Source organism: Callithrix jacchus, chromosome 5, assembly GCF_049354715.1.
Source record: "Callithrix jacchus isolate 240 chromosome 5, calJac240_pri, whole genome shotgun sequence".
Taxonomy (NCBI): Eukaryota; Metazoa; Chordata; class Mammalia; order Primates; family Cebidae; genus Callithrix; species Callithrix jacchus.
The window spans coordinates 59,371,833-59,399,346 of NC_133506.1; the positions used below are offsets into that span (position 1 = coordinate 59,371,833).

Consider the following 27,514-nt stretch of genomic DNA (forward strand, 5'->3'; position numbering starts at 1 on the left):
GACCAGCCTGGGCAACATATCAGGGTTCCATCTCCAGTAAAAATAATAGGCCAAGTGTGGTGGCTAATGTCTGCAAGCTCAGGACTTTGGGAGGTCAAGATGGGAGGATCACTTGAGCCTGGAAGTTTGAGACCAGCCTGGCAACATAGCCAGACACCCAACTCTACAAAAAGGAAAATAATTAGCCAAGAGTTGGGGTGCATACCTGTGGTCCCAGCTACTTAGGAGGCTGAAATGGGAGAGTCCCTTGAGTCCAGGAGGTTCAGACTACAGTGAGCCATGATCACACCACTGCACTCCAGTCTGGGTGACAGATTGAGACCCTGTCTCAAAACAATAATTGTAGTCTAGAGCCCTGTGCCCTGGAAAAGCCACATGCTGCCCCACTCGTCCTAGGTGAAGCGCTAGGCTGCATCAGACCCAAATGGCAGGAGCCCACTGGGTGGAAGTGGGTGGGCAGGAGATGGCTGTCAGGGTTGTGTCACTCCATGCTCAGTGGCTGTTCAAAGGCATGATCTTGTTCTAGGGAAGAACAGTGGGTCGCTGCAGCCCCTCCAGTGCTGAATCAACAGGGAAAGTTTGGACTATTTGACTCAGGTCAGAAGACCAGCCAAGCTGGCACAGATGAAGCAGGGTCCTTCCTCAGGGTGGCTTTGACAGTGGTGGCAGCGGCAGTGACAGCCCCATCAGTTGCCGCAGGAAGGGTGCAGTCTCCACCTGCCACTGTGCCGAAAGCTTGCTTCTGCGGGTTAGTCAAGTGTACATGACTCAAGGACGTCCCATGGTGGTACAAGGGCTGCTTTTTTTTTTTTTTTAGATGAAATCACTCTGTTGCCAGGCTGGAGTGTAATGGCCATGATCTCGGCTCACTGCAGCCTCCACCTCCCGGGTTCAAGCGATTCTCCTGCCTCAGTCTCGGGAGTAGCTGGGATTACAGGCAAGTGCCCCTACGCCCAGCTATTTTTTTTTTTTTTTTTTTTTTAGTAGAGATGGAGTTCACCATGTTGGCCAGGATGGTCTCGATCTCTTGACGTCGAGATCTGCCCACCTTGGCCTCCCAAAGTGCTGGGATTACAGGCGTGAGCCACCACACCCAACCAAGGGCTGCTTTGTTGTTAGGTGTTTTAAGGTAATTTACAGGATTCTAAAGTCAAAACTCAGCATGCTCAGAAACAGGCTCCACTCTCCACTCACCCTCTGTCATGACTCTTACTGCTCATCCTCCCAGTGTGTTTTCATGAAAAAAGGAAGCAAATATGAAGATGTATTCTCATTCCCTTCCCTTCCTTGGTTAAACAGTGGCATACAGTGTTCTCCTCCTCCCTGACAACACACTCCGGAGTGCTCACTGCATCATCTTTACAGACCCTTGAGGTGGGGCTGGGTGCCATGGCTCACGCCTGCAATCCCAGCACTTTGGGAGGCTGAGGCAGGTGGATCACCTGAGGTCAGAAGTTTGAGACCAGCCTGGCCAACATGGTGAAAACCCATTTCTACTAAAAATACAAAAAGGCGTGGTGATGCATTCTTATAATCCCAGTTACTCGGGAGGCTGAGGCAGGAGAATCACTTGAACCCAGGAGGCAGAGGTTGCAGTGAGCTGAGATGATGCCACTGCACTCCAGCCTGGGCGAAGGAGCAAGACTCCATCTCAAAAAAAAAAAAGAAGCCTGGGCATGGTGGCTCACACCTGTAATCCCAACACTTGGAGAGGCCAAGGCAGGCAGATCAGGAGGTCAGGAGATCGAGACCAACCTGGCCAACACGGTGAAACCCCATCTCTACTAAAATACAAAAAATTAATCGGGTGTGGTGGTATGCGCCTATAGTTCCAGCTACTCAGGAGGTTGAGGCAGGGGAATCGCTTGAACCCAGGAGGCGGAGATTTCAGTGAGCTAAGATCACACCACTGCACTCCAGCCTGGCGACAGAGTGAGACCCTTGAGGGGGAACCTCCACTCTGGCCCCTGGTCTGGCACTTTACATGTACCCATTCCTAGTCTTCAGAGTTCCCACTGGAAAACTCCTCTAGTGGGAGCACCACACTTCCTTTGGAGGTCAGAGGTAGCCAGGCTCACCCGAGACATAACAGCAGCGAAAGTTAGGTGACGTCTAACTGTATGGCACATAAGCCCCAATACCGGCACATTAGCTGGTACCAATAAAGGGTGAAATGCACTGTTACTGTTACTGCCTGCAGTCAATATTTACCCGAGCTTGTTTTGGAAATGACTTCCATGTGGTCTTCATTTATTGAACAGATACTGTAACTGGCCTGCGGGAAAGAGTCTGCTAGGTTTTGTGGGGTCTAAGTGTGAATCCAATGTGGACCCAGTGCTCAAGGACTTTGTAACCCATATGTTGGGGAAGACATATTCCCCTATGTAACTGGCTCACCTGTGACGAGGTGAAATGCTTGGAGAACTTTGGGGATGGACCCAAGGAGCAGGCAGCAATGCCTGAAGGCTGTTTTCCCCTCTTCTCAGAATGAGGGTGATGGTCTCTCCCTCATCCGACTGAAGCACTTAACACAGGGTCTGATGTATCACAGGTAAACATGAGACTCTTCCAGACTGTAGCCACTGTCAACCTTTCACGGGTACCTTCCTGTCTTCTTTTCTCCAAACAGGCTGGCGTGTTCATGGATAGACACAGGTGTGATAATGTACTTTTTTTTTTGAGAGGGAGTTTCGCTCTTGTTACCCATGCTGGAGTGCAATGGCGGGATCTCGGCTCACTGCAACCTCCGCCTCCTGGGTTCGGGCAATTCTCCTGCCTCCTGAGTAGCTGGGATTACAGGCATGTGCCACCACGCCCAGCTAATTTTTTGTATTTTTAGTAGAGATGGGGTTTCACCATGTTGACCAGGATGGTCTCGATCTCTTGACCTCGTGATCCACCCACCTTGGCCTCCCAAAGTGCTGGGATTACAGGCGTGAGCCACTGTGCCGGGCCTGATAATGTACTTTTTACATATCATGCAGCGTGCTCCTTTTGGTTTCAGGAGCTCTTTGCTCTTATGTAGCCTTTGTATACATTATCTTTCTTTTTTCTTCTTTTACTTTTAATCTAATTTAATTTAATTTTTTAATTTTAACTTTTTTAGAGATGGGGTTTCACCATGTTGGCCAGGCTGGTCTCGAACTTCTGATCTTAGGTGATCCACCCATCTTGGCCTCCCAACATGCTGGGATTACAGGTGTGAGCCACCGCCCCCGGCCTATTTTATTTTTTATTTTTATTGTTTTGAGATGGAGTCTCGCTCTGTAGCCCAGGCTGGAGTGCAGTGGTGCAATCTTGGCTCACTGCAACCTCCGCCTCCCTGGTCCCGGTTCAAGCAATTCTCCTACCTCAGCCTCCCAAGTAGCTGGGATTAAAGGCAGGAGCCTCCATGCACAGCTAATTTTTGTATTATTTAGTAGAGATGGGGTTTCACCATGTTGGCCAGTCTGATCTTGAACTCCTGACCTTGTGATCTGCCCGCCTCGGCCTCCCAAAGTGCTGGGATAACAGATGTGAGCCACTGCGCCCACATCTTTTTAAATAAGAGATGAGGTCTTGTTCTGTCACCTAGGCAGGAATGCAGTGGGACAATACTAGCTCATTGCAGCCTTGGCCTCCCATCTGATCCAGCCTCCTGAATAGCTGGGACTACAGGGGCATGACTAATTAAAAAAATGATTTTGGCCGGACATGGTGGCTCACCCCTGTAATCCCAGTACTTTAGGAGGCAGAGGTGGGTGGATCACCTGAGGTCAGGAGTTCAAGACCAGCCTGGCCAACATGGTGAAGCCCCATCTCTACTAAAAATACAAAAATTAGCTGGGCGTGGTAGCACATGCCTATAATCCCAGCTACTTGGGAGGCTGAGGCAGGAGAATCGCTTGAACCTGGGAGCTGGAGGTTGTGGTGAGCTGAGATTGCACCATTGCACTCCAGCCTGGGCAACAGAGCAAGACTCAGTCTCAAAAAAGAAAAAAAAATTTTTTTGGGGGGTAGAGATGGGGGTTTCACTATGTTGTCCAGGCAGGTCTCAAACTCCTGGGCTCCAGTGATTCTCCCGCCTTGGCCTACCAAAGTGCTGAGATTCCAGGCGTCAGCCATGGTGCCCCACTGTATACATTTCAGTAACTCTAACATTCCCTTTGAGTGCAGGTTTCCATTCTCACTGTTATGAACGGTGCCATTGTGAACATTTTGGTGCATATGCTTCTTTCCGTATTCGGGAATATTTTCTTTGGAAGAATGTCCCTAAAGTGAAGCTACCAGGTGTCAGAGGGACTCACCTAAGGCCTGGGTCATTCATTCCTGCAGCTCAACACAAGCTGAATACAGCTTCAGTCTGACATTGGTACCAGGTCCATTTTGTTCTCATTCCTCCAGTTCTGGCCTGATGTCTTTCATTCTCTTGAATCAATAGTTGCAGATATTAACCTCGCCTTTCTGTTTCTTGGGTTCCATAGGCCTTTTCTTGTTGGCTGCTTGATGTTGCACAGTTTAAGAACTGCTAGGAGGCTCTCAAGCTCTTTGATACTTCAAGGCTCTGAAACTAGAACAAGCTTGGCAATTCAAGACTGGCATCATGACTATGAGTTACGCGGGCCGCGGAAGGAGGAGGCCAGAGCGTGTTAGGAAAGAATCTGGGTTTCACTCAATGTGTCACGGGAAGCCTTGGATGGCATCCAAGGGTTTGTTTTAAAAAGATGACTGCAGGGAATGGACGCAGGCAAACGGGCAAGGGTGGACGGGAGGAGTCAGGAGCGCCGCCGCAGGATTTTGGGAGCTTCTAGGATGGAAAGTGGCACATGCCGCATGTGCAGGGCAGGCCGTCAGTGAGAGGCAGAGCTTGCAGTTTCAGGGACAGGGAAGGGTGAGCCGCAGGTCTTCATGCCCTCAGCGGGCCGACGGGGTGGGCAAGGGAAGAGGGAGGTGGAGCGGACGCTTGTCGTCCTGAGCCTCCACGCCGTTTTTTGGCGACGATTCCGGGAGGGTGGGTGAGCGCTGGCGACAGCATTGCAGTGAGTGGACAAGAAGGAAGGAAGTCCCATCTCGGCACTCCAGGGATGAGCAAATGTCAGTCCCACGACGGTGGCTCGCGGTGGGAGCGGGGGCGACGGTCCGCACCGTCTCCCACCAGCTCTCAGTTCAGTCCTTTGATGAGAACGATTACGTTTTCTCAATCTTAAAGCGCTAAGTAAACTCAACTGCAGGACCAGCAAGCCCTGGACCTCTCTTTCTACGCGGTTCCCTGCAGCACGTGCTAGCCCACCCGGGGCCCGGGACCCACCTGCGGCCACCAGAAGACTGGGACGGCTGGCTCCGCCCCCGTGCTTTGGTCCTGCCCTATAACCGTCACAGCGAACCCCGCCCATTCGTGGGCGGAGCCTCCGTCCTTCTCTGCCCCGGGCTGTCCCGAGACTCGGGTCTCCGTTCCCCCCCATGGGCGGAGCCTCCGCTCGGTGCTCTGAGCGCACGCGCAGCCGGTCCCGCCCGCGGCTCCGACCCGCTGGAGCCCACGTCCCTCCGGGAGCGCGCGCGCCGGTGCGGGTGCGTGCGTGAGCGTGCGCGTCTCCGCTGTCGCTGTCGTTGTCGTTGCCGGTGCTGCACCCGCGCCCTCTGCCGCTGCCGCCGCCGCCGCCGCCGCCGCCGCCCGGGGTCTCCAGACTGAGGAGTGTTCCGGCCGCTGCCCAGCAGCGCCGCGGAGCAGGGAGCGGAGCCGGCGGGAGGGCGGGCGGGCGGGTGGACGGACGGGCAGGTGAGCTCGCTGCGGGCCGGGCGGGCGGGTCGGCCCACGTCAGGCCGGGGCGGGGGGTGGGGGGCGGGGGCGCGGGCACAGGTGGGGTCGGGGGCGGCGCTCCAGAGCCGGAAATGGTGGCGTCCCCCTGGCCGGTCCCGCGCGGGCGCTCGGGGCCGAAGCTGCTGCGACGCCGCGGCTTGAGCCGGGCCGGGGCGGGGGCGCGGAAGGTCGGCGCCGGAGCCTACGGGAGCCGGGCCGGGCCGGGGATCTGAGCGCCGCGCCTCGCGGTGGGGGCTGGGGCCGCGCTCTCTGCGCATCTCTCCCGGCCCGGGACGCCTCCTCCCCTCCCCCAGGTCCCCGCGCCCGCCCCCGACCCCTTGGGGTCTTCCCCCTCCCGCGGGACGACCCGAGAAGCTGAAGCACCGCTGGTTTTAGGGAGACAGATAATTTAGTTTCTGGGTCGTTGTGTTTATAGCTCGGAGAATTGAAAATTGTTCCTTAACGCACCATAAATTAATCTTTCATACGTTGTAAATTGCAAAAAAGCGTTTGGTTTTAAGAAAAAAACCTGTTTTATCAGCGTTATAAAAACGTTTTTAGCCATGCTTTATTGAACTCTTAAGGAGAGAGTATTAGGAACTCATCCGTTCAGGTTCTAACTTGTTGGTGTTACATGTCTGGATTAAAGACTCTTTTTCGTGTGCCGAAGCCATGATTTCTCAAATTCATTCAGTTGTGTCATACAGGAAAAGGAAGCAAAAATTTCAGCTTTATTTTTGTTTTCCGGCTTAGGCTTGGTTGGGAAGATGTCGTGGTGGTTGGATACTTCTGCCCTTATTTGTCGGTTTAGAAAAACCTGTTCTAATGACAAAGTTATATTGCTTCATCTATTGTCATGGTTACCTGAAGGCAAAACTTTACCCAGAGCTTTTGAGTTTTAATGTTAGTTTATTTGCTTCTCTTTTTAAAAAAAAAGTCATGCTGAGTTTCAAGAATGAGTAATCTGTTAAACGGGAGATGAAATTAGAAGCCTGGATCTGAGGGCTCCAGGAAGTTTCATGGTTCCCTTTTCGCTTGTGCCGGTGCTGTAGGACTCAGAGTGGCTCCAGCTGGCTTTTGGCTCAGCAGAGAGCTGGAGGGGTGTGCTTTGGTTGGCTGGGTTTGTGGCCTCTGATGGACATCCCTGGCAATTGTGTTAATGAGCCTGCACATCTGAGTCCACCCACCCTCTGACTGTGGCCCCTGATTCACTATACCTGCCGTAGCAGCCTCCTTGCTATTCTGAACAGACTCACATGTTCTGTCCTTGGATCTTCTTGGAATGCCTGGTGACTGCCTACTTACAGTGCCACCTAACTTTCTGTCTTCCTTCCTCACCTAATTTTCCCACAGCACTGAATCCTAGTAATGTCCTGTCTAATGCATTTATCATACTTAATATTTTACTATGAGGTAAGGTCCATGAAGAGACTATTTTGTGAAAAGAGCAGCTGCTGGCACATGGTCTGGGCCCAGTAAATATTTGTTCAGTGAATGAATGTGAGGAGCTTAGCAGCTGCTGTGCATGGTGCTGGCCTTGTCACGTGGAAGTTGTTATGGGTGAGGACTGAGCAGGTAGAGGTAAAGGTTCCTGGAATGTAGGCTCTCAGGATGGGGAGCCACCAGCTTTCATCTGCCCACTGGGGAAAGACAGCCAGCTAAGAGGTGGCTGGGAAGGGTGCATGGGACCCTTCTAAATCTTTTTTGCAACTTTGAATCTATAATTATTTCAAAGTTAAAAAGTTTCTATTTATTTTTCTTTTTTTTTTTTTTTTTGAGACGGAGGAGTTTCGCTCTTGTTACCCAGTCTGGAGTGCAATGGCACATCTCGGCTCACCACAACCTCCGCCTCCTGGGTTCAGGCAATTCTCCTGCCTCAGCCTCCTGAGTAGCTGGGATTACAGGCACGCGCCACCATGCCCAGCTAATTTTTTGTATTTTTAGTAGAGACGGGGTTTCACCATGTTGACCAGGATGGTCTCGATCTCTTGTAATCTACCCGCCTCGGCCTCCCAAAGTGCTGGGATTACAGGCGTGAGCCACCGCACCTGGCCCTTTTCTTTTCTTTTTTGTCTTATTATTCTATGAAGAAGTTAAAACGTTTCTAAAAAGTCAGATCTGTTCGGGTGTGGTGGCTTCCGCCTGTAATCCCAGCCCTTTGGGAGGCCAAGTTGGGCTGATCACTTGAGGTCAGGAGTTTGAGATCAGCTTGGCCAACATAGTGAAACCCTGTCTCTACTGAAAATACAAAATTAGCTGGGTGTGGTGGTGCACACCTGTAATCCCAGTTACTCGGGAGGCTGAAGCAGGAGAATCAAACCCGGGAGGTGGAAGTTGTAGTGAGACGAGATCTCACTACTGCACTCCAGCCTGGGCGATAGAGCAAGACTCCGTCTCAAAAAAATGAAAGAAATAATTAAAAAAAAAAAAGATCTGCCACTGGTAATAATGCTTTTAGAAATTTTGTCTTTGAATACCAGGAAAAAAATCCAACACACTAGTCCTTATACTCTGTTGTGACATTTGGTAATTAAGTAGTGTGAGGTGGAATGATCTGCCTGGCTCTTAATTCAGGAGAACTCCATGAGAGTGGCTGTTGCTGATCCACTTAGAATGAGGCCCATCAGCTATGGTGCTGTTACAGAGCAGCAGAGCCTGCAAAGTGACTTGCAGACTCTGGAGTTCTTCCCACAGCCTCCACCTCTTGCCCACGTTAACACAGAGTGAGTGGGCTTTAGGGCTTTCGTGCATCCCTGAAGATGCTTGTATTTACGTGGTTCTGAGATAGAACAGATGCTGTATGTTTCTCAGTCATTTTTGTTCCTCAGTTCCCCTCGATTGTGGAGGATAGATGCTGCTGAGCTGGGTTGTACAGCTACCCCCCTGACCAGCACCTTTGCTCAGGGTCTGCCTGTTAATCGTCAGACCTGGAACTTGAAGTCAAGTCTTCTCTAGACCAGGTTTTTTCTAAGTATTTGTTGACCACCTCCCTGGCACCACCAGAAAGAGCTCTGTACAAGGTGCTGGTTGTATTATCTTTAGAGCCCGGATTCGAGATGCCTACCTGTATGCCTGTGTTCAATAGTTGTTTGTTGAATGAATGACTAAAATGCAGTGGGGTGGGGAGTGATGATAAGGTAGAATTTTATCTAAATCAGGCAGTAAGGTGACTGATACCCAGTTAGGAGTACTGTGTCAGCAAATGAAAGCAGTTTTTCTCCAGTGAGGCAATAGATCCCTGGGTCATCAGGGGTTGGGTTAGAAGAAGCCATCTGTAGGGAAATGAAACGTGATGACTCGTCCTGCAGGAGAGGCGGAGAAGAGGCCCTGACACTCCGGTATCTCCAAGTGGGCAGTTAAAACTGTAGCGCTGGCCGGGTGGGGTGGCTCACACCTGTAATCTCAGCACTTTGGAAGGCCGAGGTGGGTGGATCACGAGGTCAAGAGATTGAGACCATCCTGGCCAACATGATGAAACCCTGTCTCTACTTAAAAAAAAAAAAAAAAAAAAAAAAAAAAGGCAAAAAAAATTAGCTGGAAGTGGTGGGACGCACCTGTAGTCCCAGCTACTCGAGAGGCTGAGGCAGGAGAATTGCTTGAACCCAGGAGGCAGAGATTGCACCACTGCACTCTAGCCTGGTGCCGGGCGACAGAGCTAGACTCTGTCTCAAAGAAAAAAAAAAAATGTAGTGCTTCTAAAACGAGGCTCATTGTAATGTTCTGCTGAGAACATTCTCATGCTGCAAAGTCCTGAGATGTGTCCAGGGAACATGGCATAAGCCTTCCCACTGTGGCAGCAGACTCTGTGCTGGACCTTCCTTCCTAAAGGAGGACAAGACTAGGGCTCACATGACTGGGACAGCTCTGTTGCTGAGCCGCTGCATTCTGTAAAATGAGGGTAGTGGTGCCTCCCCTGCCTGCCTGCTGGGAGAGAAAAGGAGACAATAAATGGAAAGGTGTCTCATCACCTGCTTCCTAAATAGAAGTGACAAAGATGCTGAAAAATAGTTATAGTCTTGTTTTATGAAAATGCTTCTCCTAATCTCGAAGCTGGGACTGCCTTGCCAGGACCCCTCAGGTAATGACATCCCTGAAGAGGATTACCAGCTAGTCTGTTATCAGTCACAGGCAATTCAACCCAGAAGATTTAAGGATTAGATTACCCAGCAACCTTTAGTGTAGATTTTGTCTCTCCTCACCCTTTGCATTAACTTAGGTTGCATTGTGTGTGAATGAGGAAGTGTGTTCTGCTTTACTGGTACATGGCAGACATTTAAGTTCATTAGAAATAACAATTGTTTTAACAAAAAGAGAAAAAAAATTGTTTTAACAATTTTTAACCTTTATGAGTTTTGTAAACATTGATATTTCACATTGAAGTTGCAGAAATTAGGACAGCATTGCATTTTTTCTCATTTTTTTTTTTCTTTTTTGAGATGGAGTCTCATGCTGTCACCCAGGCTGGAGTGCAGTGGCAAGATCTCGGCTCACCACAGCTTCCGCCTCCTGGGTTCAAGCGATTCTCCTGCCTCAGCATCCCTAGTAGCTGGGATTACAGGCGCCTGCCGTAGCACCCAGCTAATTTTTGTATTTTTAGTAGAGACAGGGTTTTCTCATGTTGGCCAGGCTGGTCTTGAACTCCTGACCTCAGGTGATCCACCCACCTCGGCCTCCCAAAGTGCTGGGATTATAGGTGTGAGCCACTGTGCCTGGCTCCAGGTTGGTCTTGAGCTCCTGGACTCAAGTGATCTTCCTGTCTCAGCCTCCCAGAATGTTAGAATGACCAGTGTGAGCCACTGTGTCAGGCCAGCATCTCATTTGCTAAAGAAAGAAGTACTCAGACCAGGTTTGGGACATGTCTCTGAAAATTCTGGGCTGGTGCAGTGGCTCATGCCTATAATCTCAGCACTTCGAGAGGGCAAGGCAGGCAGATTGCTTGAGTCCAGGAGTCAAGACCAGCCTGGCCAATGTGGCAAAACCCTCTCTGTACTAAAAATACAAAAATTAGCTAGCTGTCGTGGCAGGCACCTATAATCCCAGCTTCTTGGGAGGCTGAGGTGGTAGGATCACCTGAGCCTGGGAGGTTGAGGCTGCAGCAAGCCACAGTTGGTGCTACTGCACTCCAGCCTGGGCGACAGAGCAAGACACTGTCTCAAAAAAAAAAAGGAAGTTTTGTCTTGATCAGTAATCTCCTCCTCAGGACATACCTGCATATGCCAAAATTTAACTTTGTTCCAAAATTGTTCTACATTTTGCATGAATGGTTTTTGAAAAACTTATTTCTGTGCCAGAGAATTTTGTCATTTATTCTTGACATATTAAACATGACTGATATTAATAAATTTTGTGGGCTGGTGGCTCAAGCCTGTAATCCCAGCACTTTGGGAGGCTGAGGCGGATGGATCACGAGGTCAAGAGATCGAGACCAACCTGGTCAACATGGTGAAACCCCGTCTCTACTAAAAATACAAAAAATTAGCTGGGCATGGTGGTACATGCCTGTAATCCCGGCTACTCGGGAGGCTGAGGCAGGAGAATTGCCTGAACCCAGGAGGCAGAGGTTGCAGTGAGCCAAGATCGTGCCATTGCACTCCAGCCTGGGTAATGAGCGAAACTCCGTCTCAAAAAATAAATAAATTTTGTGATGTGTCATGAGTGCTTGGTGAATATCATTAAATGTGGATAAGAATGAACCTGGTTTTTCATGAGTTTATAATTCTATTGTCCTTTTTAGTATTCTACTTTGAACGTGTATCACCAGCAGAAATGATCATTTACGAGAGGAAGTGTCTGGAGTCATGTAGTATCTGCATTGCTATGTTCGAGGCATTCTTTGTTTGATATGGAGTCTTGCTCTGTCATCCAGGCTGGAGTGCAGTGGTGCAATCGTGGGTCACTGCAGCCTCTGCTTCCCAGGTTCAAGTGATTCTTCTGCCTCAGCCTCCTGAGTAACTGGAATTACAGGTGTGCACACCACCTGTAACTCCTGGCTAATTTTTGTATTTTTAGTAGAGACAGGGTTTTGCCATGTTGGTCAGGCTGGTCTGGAACTCCTGATGTCAGGTGATCTGCCCACCTTGGCCTCCCAAATTGCTGGGAATACAGGCCTGAGCCACTGTGCTCGACTGGTGTTCTGTGCCCGTTGGTTATGAAATTATGATTCTGGCAGCTTGGAAGATGGAATGGATTCGCCAGCCCCAATGGCTGTGCCCTGCCCTCCTTGCCATCTCTAGAGTGTGACTGACTTCCAGGAGAGTTCTCCCTGCCCTGTGCCTGTACTTTTTCACCAGGTAGAGTGGAAATGTGTTCTAGTGAAACTGCAGAACCAAAATATCCTGTCTTACTCTAACCCCTGAAGAAGTGGGAGCTGAATGCAGATGCTAGAGGTCCAGTCTATGGGCTCCACATCAGTCTCAGAATGGAGGTCAGCCCAGGTCAGAGGCCTCTCCTCTGACTGAATGTAGGTGCTAGGGGTCCAGTCCAGGTGCTTCACATCAGTCTCAGAATGGAGGTGAGCCCAGGTCAGAGGCCTCAACCTCTGCCTGGGCTGCAGGTGCCTGGCAGGAGGAGTGACTGCGTCAGCAGAGGAAGTGTGCACCACTGCCTGCCTTTTATTTTTCTCCTTCTATTATTGGTAGGGGGAGTAGCAGAGCAAATGTTTGATTTTTTTTGGTAGGCAGTCCCAATGGATTTTTCTTTATTAAATAGGCTCGTCTTTTATTGTAAGAGGGTTTCCCTAAGACAAGTAATGAAAGAAATTCTGGGTCCAGGAGTACAGACTAATTTTTGTCATCTGTTGCCAAGTTTGTATCCCTCATGCAGTGTCTGTCTTTTTCCCTTTGCTCACAGGGCATTTTAATATAGTATTTTGGTGCTAATTTAGCTACTGCAATAGGGCTTGCTATTAAAATCTGAGATTTTTAATTTTTATCAATTGCAATAAATTTTATTAGTTCTCTCTTGATGTGTCCTTTAAAATAGGAAATTTCTTATTAGCGTGGTGTGGTGGCATGCATTGGTGGTCTCAGCTGCTTGGGAGGCAAGGGCTGGAGGGTTGTCTGAGTCCATGCTGGGCAACGTAGTAAGGCCTAGTCTCTTAAAAAATAATACATTTCTTGTTATAAATAGATTTTTTTTTGAGACAGTTTTATTCTTGTTGCCCAGGATGGAGTGCAATGGCGTGATCTCAGCTTATTGCAACTTCTTCCTCCCAGGTTCAAACAGTTCTCCTGCCTCAGCCTCCCGAGTAGCTGGGACTATAGGCACCCGCCACCATGCCCAGCTAATTTTTGTATTTTTAGTAGAGACGGGGTTTCACCTTGTTGACCAGGATGGTCTCGATCTCTTGACCTCATGATCCACCCGCCTCAGCCTCCCAAAGTGCTGGGATTATAGGCGTGAGCCACCGCACCTGGCCCTTTTTTTTTTCTTTACAACAGGGTCTCACTTTGTCTCTTGCCCAGGTCAGAGTGGAGTGGTGCAGTCTCAGCTCACTGCATTCTTCCAGGCCCAAGCAGTCCTCCCATCTCAGCCTCTCAAGTAAAGGAAACTTTAGGTGTGTGTCACCACAGCTGACTGTTTTAATTTTTGTAGTGTTGGGCCTCGTCATATGTTGCCCAGGTTGGCCTTGAACTCCTGGACTTGATCCTCCTGCCTCGGCCTCCCATGGTGGTGCGTGCCTACAGTCTCAGTAGCTTAGACTCATCCTACCCCTTGGCTGAGACTGTAGGCATGCACCACCTCACTAACTTGTCTCAAACTTTTAATAAGTCTCTTCACATATAAATTTTTTAAAATTTTGTCTATTTTATTTTTTTCTTTTTCTTTTATTTTATTTTACTTTTTTTGAGACTCAGTTTCGCTCTTGTTACCCAGGCTGGAGTGCAATGGTGCGATCTCGGCTCACCGCAACCTCCGCCTCCTGGGTTCAGGCAGTTCTCCTGCCTCAGCCTCCCAGGTAGCTGGGATTACAGGCACGCGCCACCATGCCCAGCTAATTTTTTGTATTTTTAGTAGAGACAGGGTTTCACCATGTTGACCAGGATGGTCTGTATCTATTGGCCTCGTGATCCACCCGCCTTGGCCTCCCAAAGTGCTGGGATTACAGGCTTGAGCCACTGCGCCTGGTCTATTTTATTTTTTTCATATTTTCCACAGTATGATAGTAAGAAATTTTTTTTAAATTAAAATAAAATGGGCTGGGCATGGTGGCTTGCGCATGTAATCTCAGCACTTTGGGAGGCCGAGGTGGGCAGATCGTGAGGTCAGGAGATTGAGACCGCCCTGGCCAACATTGTGAAACCCCGTATCTACTAAAAATACAAAAATTAGCTGGGCGTGGTGGCATGTGCTTGTAGTCCCAGCTACTCATGAGGCTGAGGCAGGAGAATTGCTTGAACCTGGGAGGCGGAGGTTGCAGTGAGCCGAGATCGTGCCACTGCACTCCAGCCTGGGCGACAGAGCTAGACTCCATCTCAAAATAAATAAATAAATAAAAATGTTTGGTTAGGCATAGTGGCTCATGCCTGTAATCCCAGCACTTTGGGAGGCCAAGACAAGCAGATCACATGAGGCAAGGAGTTTGAGACCAGCCTGGCCAACATGGCGAAACCCTGCCTCTACTAAAAATATTAAAATTTGGGTGGGTGTGGTGGCTCACGCCTGTAATCCCAACACTTTGGGAGGCTGAGGCTGGTAGATCTCTTGAGTTCAGGAATTTTAGACTAGCGTGGGCAACAGGAGGAAACTGCATCTCTACAGAAAATACAAAAATTAGCTGGGCACAGTGGTGCATGCCAGCTGTCCCAGCTGCTTGAGAGGCTGAGGTGGGATGATCCCTTGAGCCTGGGAGGTGGAGGTTGCAGTGGGGGTGAAAAAGAGAATGCCCCATGTCCAAATAGCAAACGGTCTGAAGTGAGACAAACTGGGGTTTGTTGAACAGGCATTCTGGGGCAAGCTTACCTAATACCCATTCGCCATAATCCCTAGGACAGCCTTGAAGGGTGGGTCTTTTTTCCCAGATCACAGGAGAAAGATTTAACCTTACAGGGTGGGTCTTAAACAGTTTGTTAGATTCTTACATATAAAGGTATAATATTAACGAATAAGCACAAATAATGCCACCTTATATGTTAAAATGATACAGAATTTACAAAATTACCCTTTTTTCCCCCCAAATTACTGCTTATCGTATGGTTTCTGTTGGGTCCTGTTGGGTCTGTTTCTCTTGCATCATCCTGCAGGTTGGGTCACCCTAACCAATTGTCACCAACAGATGGATGCACAGCATCCTCTTTAGTGAGCACTGCTTAATTCATGTTATGAAAATGCTTTAAGACGAGGGCACTGTAACTTACATAGAATCTGCAGTGGCCTTGAATAGGCAACTGGTCCAGCTGCCTCTTAGTATGTCTTATTTCCAAGTGGGTTGATTGAGATGCATAGAGGTGTTCATGGCATAAGCATCCTTGTGAACCTGCTCTAGTTTAGAATAAATAGGCAGAATTTTACTAATGTTGTTCCTGGTGTAGGCTAGTGGTCTTTACCCTGGACTCACTCCGGAACAGCTTGTCCAACTGACTGACAGCTACCTCCCCCTAAAGCCTTAAATCGACTTCTATGTTTTTAAAAGGCAAAGGACAATAAGGCAACTTAATAAACTGTGTGGGGATTTTTTTTTTTTTGGTATGTGTGTGATGAGGTCTCACTCTGTCACCTAGGCTGGAGTGCAGTGGCACAATCTCAGCTCACTGCAATCTTCACTTTCTGGGTTCAAGTGATTCTCCTTCCTCAGCCTCTCGAGTAGCTGGAACTCCAGGCATGCACCACTACACCCAGCTAATTTTTGTATTTTTAGTAGAGATGGGGTTTTACCGTGTTGGCCATGCTGATCTTGATCTCCTGACCTCAAGTGATCCACCCGACTCGGCCTCTCAAATTATTGGGATTATAGGCATGAGCCACCGTGCCCAGCTGGATTTTTTGTTTTTAGAGACAGGGTCTCACTCTCCTGCCCAGGCTAGGGTACAGTGGTGCAGTTACCACTCACTGCAGCCTTGAACTCAAGTGATCCTCCCATCTCACCTTCCTGAGTAGTTGGGATTTCAGGTGCATGCCACCCTGCCTGGCTAATTTTTTTCATGTTTTTTGAGACATGGTCTCACTTTGAACTCTTGGCTTCAAGTGATTCTCCTGCCTCAGCCTCCGAAGTAGTTGCAGTTACAGGTGTGAGCTACCACACGTGGTAGATTTTTCTTTCTTCTCTCTCTTTTTTTTTTTTAATGGAGTCTGGCTCTGGTTGCCCACACTGGAGTGTTAATGGTTCAATCTCAACTCATTGCAGTCTTCACCTCCTGGGTTCAAGCAATTCTCCTTCCACAGCCTCCCTAGTAGCTGGGACTACAAGTGTGTGCCACCGAGCCCAGCTAATTTTTGTATTTTTAGTAGAGGTGGGGTTTTACCATGTTGGCCAGGCTGGTCTTGAACTCCTGACCTCAGGTGATGGGTCTTGGCCTCCCAAAGTGCTGGGATTACAGGCATGAACCGCTGCACCTGGCCCAGGATTTTTTTAAATTAAGGAAAATATTTTTGGCCAGGCGCGGTGGCTGACGCTTATAATCCCAGCACTTTGGGAGGCTGAGGCAGGCGGATCATGAGGTCAAGAGATCGAGACTATCCTGGCCAACAGGAGGAAACCCCATCTTTACTAAAAATACAAAAATTAGCTGGGTGTGGTGGCATGTACCTGTAGTCCCATCTACTGGAGAGGCTGAGGCAGGAGAATCGCTTGAACCCAGGAGGCGGAGGATGCAGTGAGCTGAGATTACACCACTGTACTCCAGCCTGGGTGACTGAGTGAGACGCCATCTTAAAAAAAAAAAAAAAAAAAAAGGAAAATACTTTGTTATGCAACAATAATTAATATGTTTTCAAGCTGAGAATAAAATATAGCCAACAAAACATGTATTTAGCTTTGTAAACTTTGTCTATATATGTACTTATTTTACTTTTATTTAAAAATATGGGACTGGGCACGGTGGCTCAAACCTGTAATCCCAGCACTTTGGGATGCTAAAGCAGGTGGATCACTTGAGGTCAAGAGGTCAAGACCAGCCTGGCCAATATGGAGAAACCCTGTCCATCTCTACTAAAAATACAAAAATTAGCCGGGTGTGGTGGCATGCACCTGTAATCCCTGCTACTTGGGAGGCTGAGGCAGGACAATTGCTTGAACCTGGAAGGTGGAGGTTGCGGTGAGCCAAGATTGCTCCACTGCACTTCAGCCTAGGAGATAGAGAGACTCTGTCTTAATAAATAAATTAATAAAAATATGGCAATGGTCTGAGTGTAATGGGTCACACCTGTAATCCCAGCACATTGGGGACTGAGGTGGATCACTTGAGCCCAGGAGTTTGCCTAGCCTGGGCAACTTAGGGAGACCCTGCCTCTACAAAAAAATAAAAAATTATCCAGGTGTGGTGGTTGCACACATGTAATCCCAACTACTTAGGTGGCTGAGGTGGGAGGATTGCATGAGTCCGGGAGGTCAAGGCTGTAGTGAGCTGTGATTGAGCCACTGCACTCCAGCCTGGGTAGATACAGTGAGACTCTTTTTCTAAAATAAAATAAATGACAATGGTCAACATAGTACCTTATTCAGAAAAGTCTTGATGTACAAGAAAATAAGTTATTTGTGATCAGGACAGAGAAGAATTATTACCTTTTGTGAAATGGATACTGAGAATCAGTCACTATGTACAATGTGTGGGAAGCTGACTTGGATTTGAGTTCCAGCCCTGTTGATCCCTAGCATGGTGACTGCAGGTAGGTTGCTCAGCCTTCCTAAGTCTCAGTCTTAGCTGCAAAGTGCAGATCATCATGATAATAGCTCACGTTTACTGTGTGCCTGGCATAGGTCTGACTGGTGTACACAAGCTAGCTCCCAGACATACCTCGCTTGACTGTTTAATCCCCGTTTGACAGAGAGGAGATTGAGATGGGGAGATGTGGGGTTGTCTTGGTACTTTGGGAGGCCAAGACAGATCACCTGAGGTCAGGAGTTCAAGACCAGCCTGGCCAACACGGTAAAACCCCACCTCTACTAAAAATACAAAAATTATCTGGGCTCAGTAGCACACACTTGTAGTCCCAGCTGTGGAAGGAGAATTTCTTGAACCCAGGAGATTGAGATGGGGAGAGCCTTCTAAGAGGAAGGGCTCTGTTCAGCAGATGGAGGCACATGGTGAGTGTTTGCTAAGCTGCAGCTGCTGTGCATATGAAACAGATGTTATTGCAAGTTTTGTCAGATCATAATGTCTGAATTTTGAGGTACATTGCGTGTGTTTTCACACTTAACATCCTCTGAAATTTGGCATGTTTTACAGTTGGCTTGTCATGGTTAATTTTTACTCCTTATATTTGGTTGCATACTAGACTCACTGGAATCATTTGCCCTCCGTCATAGTTACAGAGGCACTCTGAAACCCTGTGTGTGCTTCACCAGGGACAGCTGGCACACAGGAGGTACTGGCCAGCCATCCCCCCGGGTGAATTTCTCTAAGAGCAGCCCTAGGCCGGGGGTGAGTGTGGGAAAATTGGGGCCGTTGCCATAAGTTACGTTTCAGAATGGGTTCTCACTGGAAGTGCTGGAAATACCCAGATGCCATCTGTCGCATTTCTTTTTTTTAAGAGACAGGGTCTCGCTAAGTTGCCCAGGCTGGAGTGTGGAGTGCAGTGGCTATTTACAGGTGCGATTCCACTACTGATCAGCACGGGAGTTTTGACCTGCTCCGTTTCCCACCTGGGCCGCCGGTTCACACCTCCTTAGGCAACCTGGTGGTCCCCCGCCCCTGGGAGGTCACCATATTGATGCTGAACTTAGTGTGGACACCCAATCTGCATAGCGCATTACAGCCCAGAATTCCTGGACTCAAGTGATCCTCCAGACTCAGCCTCCCGAGTAGCTGGGACTGCAGGCACGTGCCACTGCGCCCGGCCATCTGTAGCATTTTATGCACTGTGGCTTATCCACTGTCTGTGTCTTAAGCTTCAGCTCTGCAGTATGCTCAGTGGAAGCCTCTGGTCCACTGCTGTATGGTGGTGGGGGAAGCCACAGCCAGGGTGGGTATGCCATTTGATTAGTCACAGAATGAACAGGGCAGAGGTCACTAAGTAAATATGATATTGCTAGTAGGATTGTGTTCATAATTTTTTTTTTTTGAGAGAGTCTCACTCTTGTCACTTAGGCTGGAGTGCAGTGGCAAGATCTCAGCTCACTGCAACCTCTGCTTCCCGGGTTCAAGCAATTCTCCTGCCTCAGCCTCCTGAGTAGCTGGGATTACAGGTGCCCACCGTCATGCCCAGTTAATTTTTGTATTTTTAGTAGAGATGGAGTTTTACCATGTTGGTCAGGCTGGTCTCAAACTCCTGACCTCGTGATCCACCTGCCTCAGCCTCCCAAAGTGCTGGGATTACAGGCGTGAGCCACCTCACCTGGCCAGTCACAAGTATTTTTATGAATTTATGTGTTCTGTGAAGTTGACTATTTGAATGTTGTGATTATTATGTCCAGATAAAGTTCTAGCCCCGCTCAGTGCAGGCATGTGCCTGTGGTCCCAGCTACTTGAAGTGGGAGGATAGCTTGAGCCCAGGATTTTGAGGATTTTGCACTCCAGTCTGGGCGACAGAGTGAGACCCCATCTCAAAAAGAAAAGAGGCCAGGTGCAGTGGTTCATGCTGTAATCCCAGCACTTTTGGAGGCTGAGGCAGGCAGATCCCTTGAGGTCTGGAATTTGAGACCAGCCTGGCCAACATGGTGAAACCTCATCTCTACTAAAAATAGAAAAATTAGCAGGGAGTGGTTACGAATGCTTGTAGTCTCAGCTACTCGGGAGGCTGAGACAGAACAATCGCTTGAGCCAGGAGGTGGAGGCTGAAGTGAGCAGAGATTGTGCCACTGCACTCCAGCCTAGGTGACAGAGGGAAACCTCCTCAAAAAAAAAAAAAAAAAAAGACTCGGGGGGCAGGTACGGTGGCTCATGCCTGTAATCCCAGCACTTTGGGAGGCCAAGGCAGGTGGATCATGAGGTCCGGAGATCAAGACCATCCTGGCTAACACGGTGAAACCCCATCTCAACTAAAAATACAAAAAAAATTAGCTGGGTGTGGTAGTGGGCACCTATAATTCTAGCTGCTCAAGAGGTTGAGGCAGGAGAATCACTTGAACTTGGGAGGCGAAGGTTGCAGTGAGCTGAGATTATGCCACTGCACTCCAGCCTGGACTACAGAGCGAGACTGTCTCAAAGAAAAAAAAAGAGAGAAAAAAGAAAAAAAAATTCTTCCTTGAGAGCAGATTTCTACTGAATTGATTGCTGGTTTTATGCCCTTTTGTCCCAGATGCAAAGTATCTCCAGATTCATCTGGCCAGTGATCCTCAGGAGAGCCTGTGGGGGCAGCAGAGGCCTGCCGGGGCCAGGGTGTGCCCCAGACTTTAGAATCCTGTGGATTTGGGTATTGTGAGGGTAGAACGCCAGCACCCTGAATGCCCTCATGCTTACTACCTTTATGAAAAATACTTTGTCTTTCACATTTGCGAGTGTGTTACGATTTTCTGGAATATTTTTGGTCATAGTAACAATTCTGCTATAGCACCTTTGTTCTCTAGCATTGTACATAGGTGAATAGCTTTTAACAGCAGCGCTGTGATGATGGAAGTGTCACTCGTCTTCAGACTCATTCTGTTCCAGGGGTGCTTGCTTGTTCTGGGCCCCCTTTATATGGAGAGGTTCAAACCTTGATTGAATATTGGCTGCCCAGGTGTTGTGTCCTGTGGCCTCATTGGTGTCCCCCCGGACCTTTTCTCTGCTATTTGCACCATCAAAAGCAATGTGTGCCTAGGACTGAGAGGGCGAGGCCCCAGGGTGCTTGGGCGCCCGGTGCCCAGGAGGGCAAGAGTACGAGTGTCGTATTGATAATTGGGTTTTGAGAATGTTTGCTTTTTTTTTTTTTTTTGAGATGGAGTCTCACTGTTGCCCAGGCTGTAGTGCAGTGGTGTGATCTCAGCTCACTGCAACCTCTACCTCCTGGGTTCAAGCGATACTCATGCCTCAGCCTCCCAAGTAGCTGGAATTATAGCCGTGCAGTACCACACGCAGCTAATTTTTGTATTTTTAGTAGAGATGGGGTTTTACCATGTTGGCTAGGATGGTCTTGATCTCCTGACTTTGTGATCTGACCGCCTCAGCCTCCCAAAGTGTTGGGATTACAGGTGTGAGCCACCACGTCTAGCCCTTTTTTTTTTGGAAATGGAGTATTGCTCTGTCGCCCAGGCTGAAGTGCAGTGGCATGATCTTGGCTCACTGAAACCTTTGCCTCCCAGGTTCAAGCGATTCTCCTGCGTCAGCCTCGAAAGTAGCTGGGACTATAGGCATGTGCCAACACACCTGGCTAATTTTTTGTATTTTTAGTAGAGACGGTGTTTCACTGTATCAGCCAGGATGGTCTTGTCCTCCTGAACTGGTGATCCATTTACCTTGGCCTCCCAGAGTGCTGGGATTACAGGCATGAGCCACTGCGCCTGGCCGGCAGTCAGTTTTTACATAGTTCATCACAAATTTTAAATCAAGTTTCCCCAGCAGGTTAAAAAAAATGCCAATTTTATTTCATTTTTCATATTATTAGCAAAGTTTTTCTTCAATAGAATGAACCAAGGGCATCTAAAGCAAAGAGGTAGCTCCCTGCTCCGTCTCCATCTCCCCATCTGCACTGTCTTTCCCTGCCCTGTCTCCATCTCCCCCTCTGCACCGTCTCTCCTTGCCCTGTCTCCATCTCCCCGTCTGCACCGTCTTTCCCTGCCCTGTCTCCATCTCCCCGTCTGCACTGTCTTTCGCTGCACTGTCTCCATCTCCCCCTCTGCACCGTCTCTGCCTGCTCGGTCTCCATCTCCCCATCTGCACTATCTCTCCCTACTCTGTCTCCATCTCCCCGTCTGCACCGTGTCTCCCTGCTCAGTCTCCATCTCCCCTTCTGCACTATCTCTCCCTACTCTGTCTCCCATCTCCCCATCTCCACCGTCTCTCCCTGCTCTGTCTCCATCTCCCTCTCTGCACCGTGTCTCCCTGTCCCGTCTCCGTCTCCCCGTGTGCACTGCCTGTCCTGCCTCGTCTCCCAGTCTGCACCATTTCTCCCAGAGGTGTTTGCTGGGGCTCCTTTGCAGCTGCCCCTGCTGTGTCATGCCCAGGTGCTGACACACATACCCACTCCTGTGTCTTCCCCATCCCGTATGATTGTCGCTCTTTGTAGTTCCTCCGTGTTTCCTTCGTATCCTTAGATGACTTGACTTTGTCATGCTCCACAGCAATACACAGCACCTGTTGTCTCCTCGGTGTTTCTTCCTCTCCTTTTCTTCCCCCTCTCCTTAGACATAGTCTGTTCTATCTAGAGTTGTTCCCCTTGCCCCAAGGCTCCTAACAGCCTTTTTTTTTTTTTTTTTTTTTTTTTTTTTGGGTGAGATGGAGTCTCTCTCTGTCGCCCAGGCTGGAGTGCAGTGTCGAGATCTCGGCTCACTGCAACATCCGTCTCCTGGGTTCAAGCAATTCTCCTGCCTCAGTCTCCTGAGCAGCTGGGACTACAGGTGTGCGCCACCATGCCTGGCTAATTTTTGTGTTTTTATTTATTTTTGAGACAGAGTCTCTCTCTTGCCCATCCCGGCAGGGGCATGGTGATCTCAGCTCACTGCAACTTCCTTCTTCTGGGTTCAAGCCATTCTCCTGCCTCAGACTCCTGACCTCAGGTGATCCGCCCGCCTTGGCCTCCCAAAGTGCTGGGATTGCAGGCGCGAGCCGCCCTGCTGGCCCTAATAGCCTTCTTAGGATCTGTATTTTCAGACCGTCCATTGCAGGATGTGTTATCTTTGTGGCCTGGAATGTCTTTCTTAGCACTCTTCATACCCCCACCCTGACCGGGCAGTGTCTCTCGAGGCCACTTGTCTAGCCACCCTCTTGGGATGACCATGGGAGGCTGGGGAGAAGAGTGAGGCAGTAATCAGAAGCCTCACACTCACCATTGACACCTGCTTCTGGTCTCTTACCAAAAGCATCACTGAGACTTGAATCCTTACAGCTTGGAACTTAGGGAACTGCGTAGGTGCTACCTTGTAATTGCTGTTAAAACCCTTTTGGACTTCATAATTGAATGCTTGTTTTAAAATACCATTTTAAGTGCTATTATCTATGATGTGGTTAGAAGTGCCAAATAATTTTTACCATTTTTTTCTTGAGACGGAGTCTCACTCTGTTGCCCAGTCTGGAGTGCAGTGGTGCAATCTTGGCTCACTGCAGCTTCCACCTCCCAGGTTCAAGCAATTCTCCTGCCTCACCCTCCTGAGTAGCTGGGATTACAGGCGTGCACCACCACATTTGGCTAATTTTCCTATGTGTAGTAGAGACGAGTTTTACCATGTTGCCCAGGCTGGTCTTGAACTCCTGACCTTAGGTGATCCGTCAGCTTGGCCTCCCAAGGTGCTGAGATTACAGGCATGAGCCACTGCACCTGGCCAGAATTGTATAGCTTTTGTAAAAATTTTGGAAATGGCCTCAGATAATTTCAGAGGTTTTCGAATAAAGGATGCTGAAAATGGAGGGCCCCTGATAGACCTCCCATGTGGAGGTTTGAGTCAGCTAGAGGCACCTATGGGTCCCAGGGAAAGGTGGGCTGCTCTGTGAGTGCTCCTGGGACCTGAGGTACTGGACAGGGCTTATATGGGTTCTGGTCTGTACCTCCCGCCATGCCCAGACCAACAAGTGTTAGAGATAGTATAGGACCGTAGGGTCAGGAAGGGTTTCTTGAACAAAAACCGGGGAAAACGGATGGATCGGTTCAGAAAGCTGCGGTATGTTCAGCAGCCTCAACTGTGACTTGGAGGAGAGCTGCTGTGCAGCGAGGTGCCTGTGCTGAGCAGTGCTGTGCACTTGAATGGCTCAGATGCTACGTTTATATTAGATGTTTTTACTGCAATTGGAAAAAGCTTGTGTTTATCATAAGTAAAGAAATAACTGTGAACTGGGAGATACTTATAACACTTTTAACCAGTGTCACATCAGTGTCCTGGATACGTCCATGGGGAACCACAGAGAGAACGTATGGAGATGCCTACCCTCATCGGTCCATAGGATGAGGACTCGGGTTAGGCGGGTGCCGGGGGATCTGGCCGTACCAGTCATGGTTGAGGCTGTAGGAATGGCAGCAAGCCCTAAACTCCAGTGGCCACTGGTGCAGTCCTTGGAGGGTAGTCAGTGCGCCTTGCCAGGCTGAGCTTGCTCATTGTTGGTCACCCAGAAGTTAAGTATATACCAGAAGGATTCTTCCTAAACTGTTGGTGCTGAAAGACCAAATTTAAGTTTTAAAAATTTCCAGTGTCACCGACTGATGATATTTTTGTAAACTACAACAAAAGTGACTGACTAGAAAAGGAAATGGCAGAACATAAACTACAAACCCATGTTATCATTATTATTAATATTTCGAGGCAGAGTCTCGCTTTGTCACCCACGCTGGAGGGCAGTGTGCGATCTCAGCACATTGCAGGCTCGACCTCCCGGGCTCAAGTGATCCTTCTGCCTCAGCCTTCCAACTCCCAAGTAGCTGGGACCATAGGCACTCACCGCCTGGCCTGGCTAATGTTTTTTTTTTTTAAACAGAGTCTTGCTCTGTCGCCCAGGCTGGAGTGCAGTGTCGCCATTTTGGCTCACTGCAGTCTCTGTCTCCCAGCTTCAAATGACTTTCCTGCCTCTGCCTTCCAAGTAACTGGGATTACAGGCACGTACCACTATGCCTGGCTAATTACGCCTGGCTGATTTTCGTATTTTTAGTAGAGACAGGATTTTGCCATGTTGGCTGGGCGGCTGGTCTTGAACTCCTGGCTCAAGTGATCTGCCTTCTTGGGCCTCCCAAAATGCTAGGATTACAGGCATGAGCCATCATGCCTGGCTCTATTATTATTATTTTTAATTTAATTAACTTTTTTTTTGAGATGGAGTCTTGCTTTGTTGCCCAGGCTGGAGTGCAGTGGCACAATCTTGGCTCACTGCAACCTCCACCTCCCAGGTTCAAGCGATTCTCCTGCCTCAGCCTCCCAAGTAGTTGGGACTATAGGTGTGATACAAAAAATGCAAAGTTTTTGTATTTTTTGTAGAGGTGGGGTTTCACCATGTTAGCCAGGCTGGTCTTGAACTCCTGAACTCAAGCTATCCACCCACCTTGGCCTCCCAAAGTGATGGGACTACTTTTTTTTTTTTTTTGAGATGGAGTCTTCTCTCTGTCGCCAGGCTGGAGTGCAGTGGCATGATCTCAGCTCACTGCAGTCTCTGCCTCCAGGGTTCAAGTGATTTTCCTGCCTCAGCCTCTTGAGTAGCTGAACAGGCACGCGCCACCATGCCTGCCGATTATTCAAGCAGTTTTGATAGGTGTGTGAGTAGTAGTGCTCCGTGGTGCTCTGTGGTTTAATTTGCATTTCCTGTGGAGTGGGGATGCTGCGTGTCTTCTCACGCCTCAGTTTCTTGTTTGCCATTGACGGTCGCCCACTCCTGCCAGTGTCTGTGCTCACTGTGGCTGCCTCAGCCCCACACTGTCTGCCCCTTGTCACCCACTGCACCTACTGCTCAGGAATGTTCAGAGTAACTTGGTGAAACAGAAGCTGAGAACAGCCAGATGTCCTTCAGTGGAAGAGTGGATCGATCAGCTGTGGTCCATTAACAGAATAGAGTGTGTCCACACTGGGGATGAATGAATTGAAGCTATACCCGGCAATGTAGATGAATCTTAAAAACACAGGGGTTTCAGAAGCAAATCACGCTGGGCACAATGCTGCCTGCCTGTAGTCCCAGCTACTCAGAGCCTGAAGGTGGGAGGAGCACTTTAGCCCAGGAGTTGGAGGCCAGCCTGGGCAAATAGCAAGACCCTGTCTCAAAGGAAAAGCAGATCACAGAAAAGCAAGTACAGTGCTAGGCTGTTTTTTTAAGCTCAATAAATTAAAACTAAATAGTGTTTAGGGATAAACATGAGGTGTTTTTTTTGTTTTTTTGTTTTTTTAGCAGTTTCAAAGATATGTTTCTTCTGTGTTTTACTGGCAGTAAACGTAAGGTAATTTTTTAGAAGCAAGAGAATAATGCTAAATTTAAGGTAGTATATTTGGAGAAAAATGGAACTTCCAGGTAATTGGTAGTTTTCCAGTTTTTAAGTTAGAGATGGGATCGTGGTGTGTATGTTGTTACTATGCGTTATAACTTAAATGTTGCATGTATTTCTGTATTTCACAAAATACATAGTAAAATATTTAAAACAGAACAAAAATAGACTTCCTTTTAAGATGTTTTCAAATCCGTTCTTGCAAAGTTCGCCAGTTTTTTCCCCAGCAGTAGGTTGAGTTCAACAGCAGCTCTTTTATAAAACATTTGCTGCACACTGAGATTGTACCTGGAAGTATGGAAATAGAAACACTTATTTTTTTAACCCCTAGAGATCTTTAAGTCTTCCGGGGAGTGTGGACCTGCTTTGCTGCGAGCTGCTGCTGCAGGGATTTTTGCCTGTTTGGTTTATTTGTTACCACTGAGTCCCAGCTTTGAGGACAGAGCGTGGCATGTGATAGATGCTTCTTAACTGTCTGATGAACAAATGAATGTCGCGCTATGATGGCCCCGACGTGTGCCTAGGCCCAGGACAGTGTCAGAGGAGGACACACTCTTCTGTGTGGCAGGAGAGGTTTCCCAAGGGCAGGTTCAGGGTTCTGGGGTTTGAGTGAGAGCTCTCCAGATGGTAGGGAGCAGGTTAGTGTGTTGAAGAGATGGCAGGGTACGTCAGGGGCTGATGTGACACTCGATGCTCTGTCTCTGCCCAGACTGTGAAGTATGGTGGGTGTGGTGGGGGGAGGGGCTGGTGTCAGCAGGACTTTCGTCCACCAGTGTCTCGTGGGACTGGCCACCACGATGGGGCCTCAGGCTATAGCCAGGGTAGTGAAGGAGCCGAGGTCATGGAGTGGCTGCCCTGGCCTAGGGAGGGGGGACACAGGTCCCAGCCACGTCCCTGCATGTGTGCGGTCTTGTCTGCCTAGGCACATGTGCAGGCCCTGGGGCTACTTCCAGCAGCACAGACTGGGATACACTAGATTTGTAAAATGTGCCCCTTGTTGTTTGTTTTTTACTTTTACTTATTTATTTGTGAGTTGGAGTCTTACTCTGTTAACCCAGGCTGGAGTGCAGTGGTGTGATCTTGGCTCACTGCAGCCTCCGCCTCCCGGGTTCAAGTGAGTCTCCTGCCTCAGCCTCTTGAGTAGCTGGGATTATAGACATGTACCACCACGCCTGGCTAATTTTTGTATTTTTAGTGGAGACGGGATTTGACCATGTTGGCCAAGCTGGTCTTGAACTCCTGGCCTCAAGAAGCAATAAACCTGCCTCGGCCTCCCAAAGCCTTGTTTGCTTTTTAGATAATGGTGTCGTCACTAAAGTAGTGCTGACTAACTGTTGGAACTTAGCCCTTCAGAAATGAAGACTGAGTAACATTGATGGCAGCTTGTCACTTGCAGCAGGTGCTGTTCCTGTAGATGCGGCTGCACACCAGGCCTCTCCTTTAACTGTGTTATAACCTTTCTGTTGACATGGGGGTCCCCTTGACTTGTTTTTTTTTTTGAGACAGGGTGTTTCTCTGTTGCCCAGACTGAGGTCCAGTGATGTGATCTCAGCTCAC

General features: G+C 48.8%; 1 protein-coding gene across 2 annotated transcripts in view; it reads left to right on the top strand.

The window, feature by feature from the left end:
* The first annotated feature begins 5,576 nt into the window (after positions 1 to 5,576).
* The window catches only part of DNAJC5 (DnaJ heat shock protein family (Hsp40) member C5), a 37,169-nt gene continuing 15,231 nt past the window's right edge, over positions 5,577 to 27,514 (top strand). For both annotated transcript variants that reach the window (XR_013535295.1, XM_002747763.7), the window contains exon 1: positions 5,577 to 5,755. The gene's annotated coding sequence lies outside the window, so the exon portion shown is untranslated. The remainder of the gene's footprint in view (positions 5,756 to 27,514) is intronic.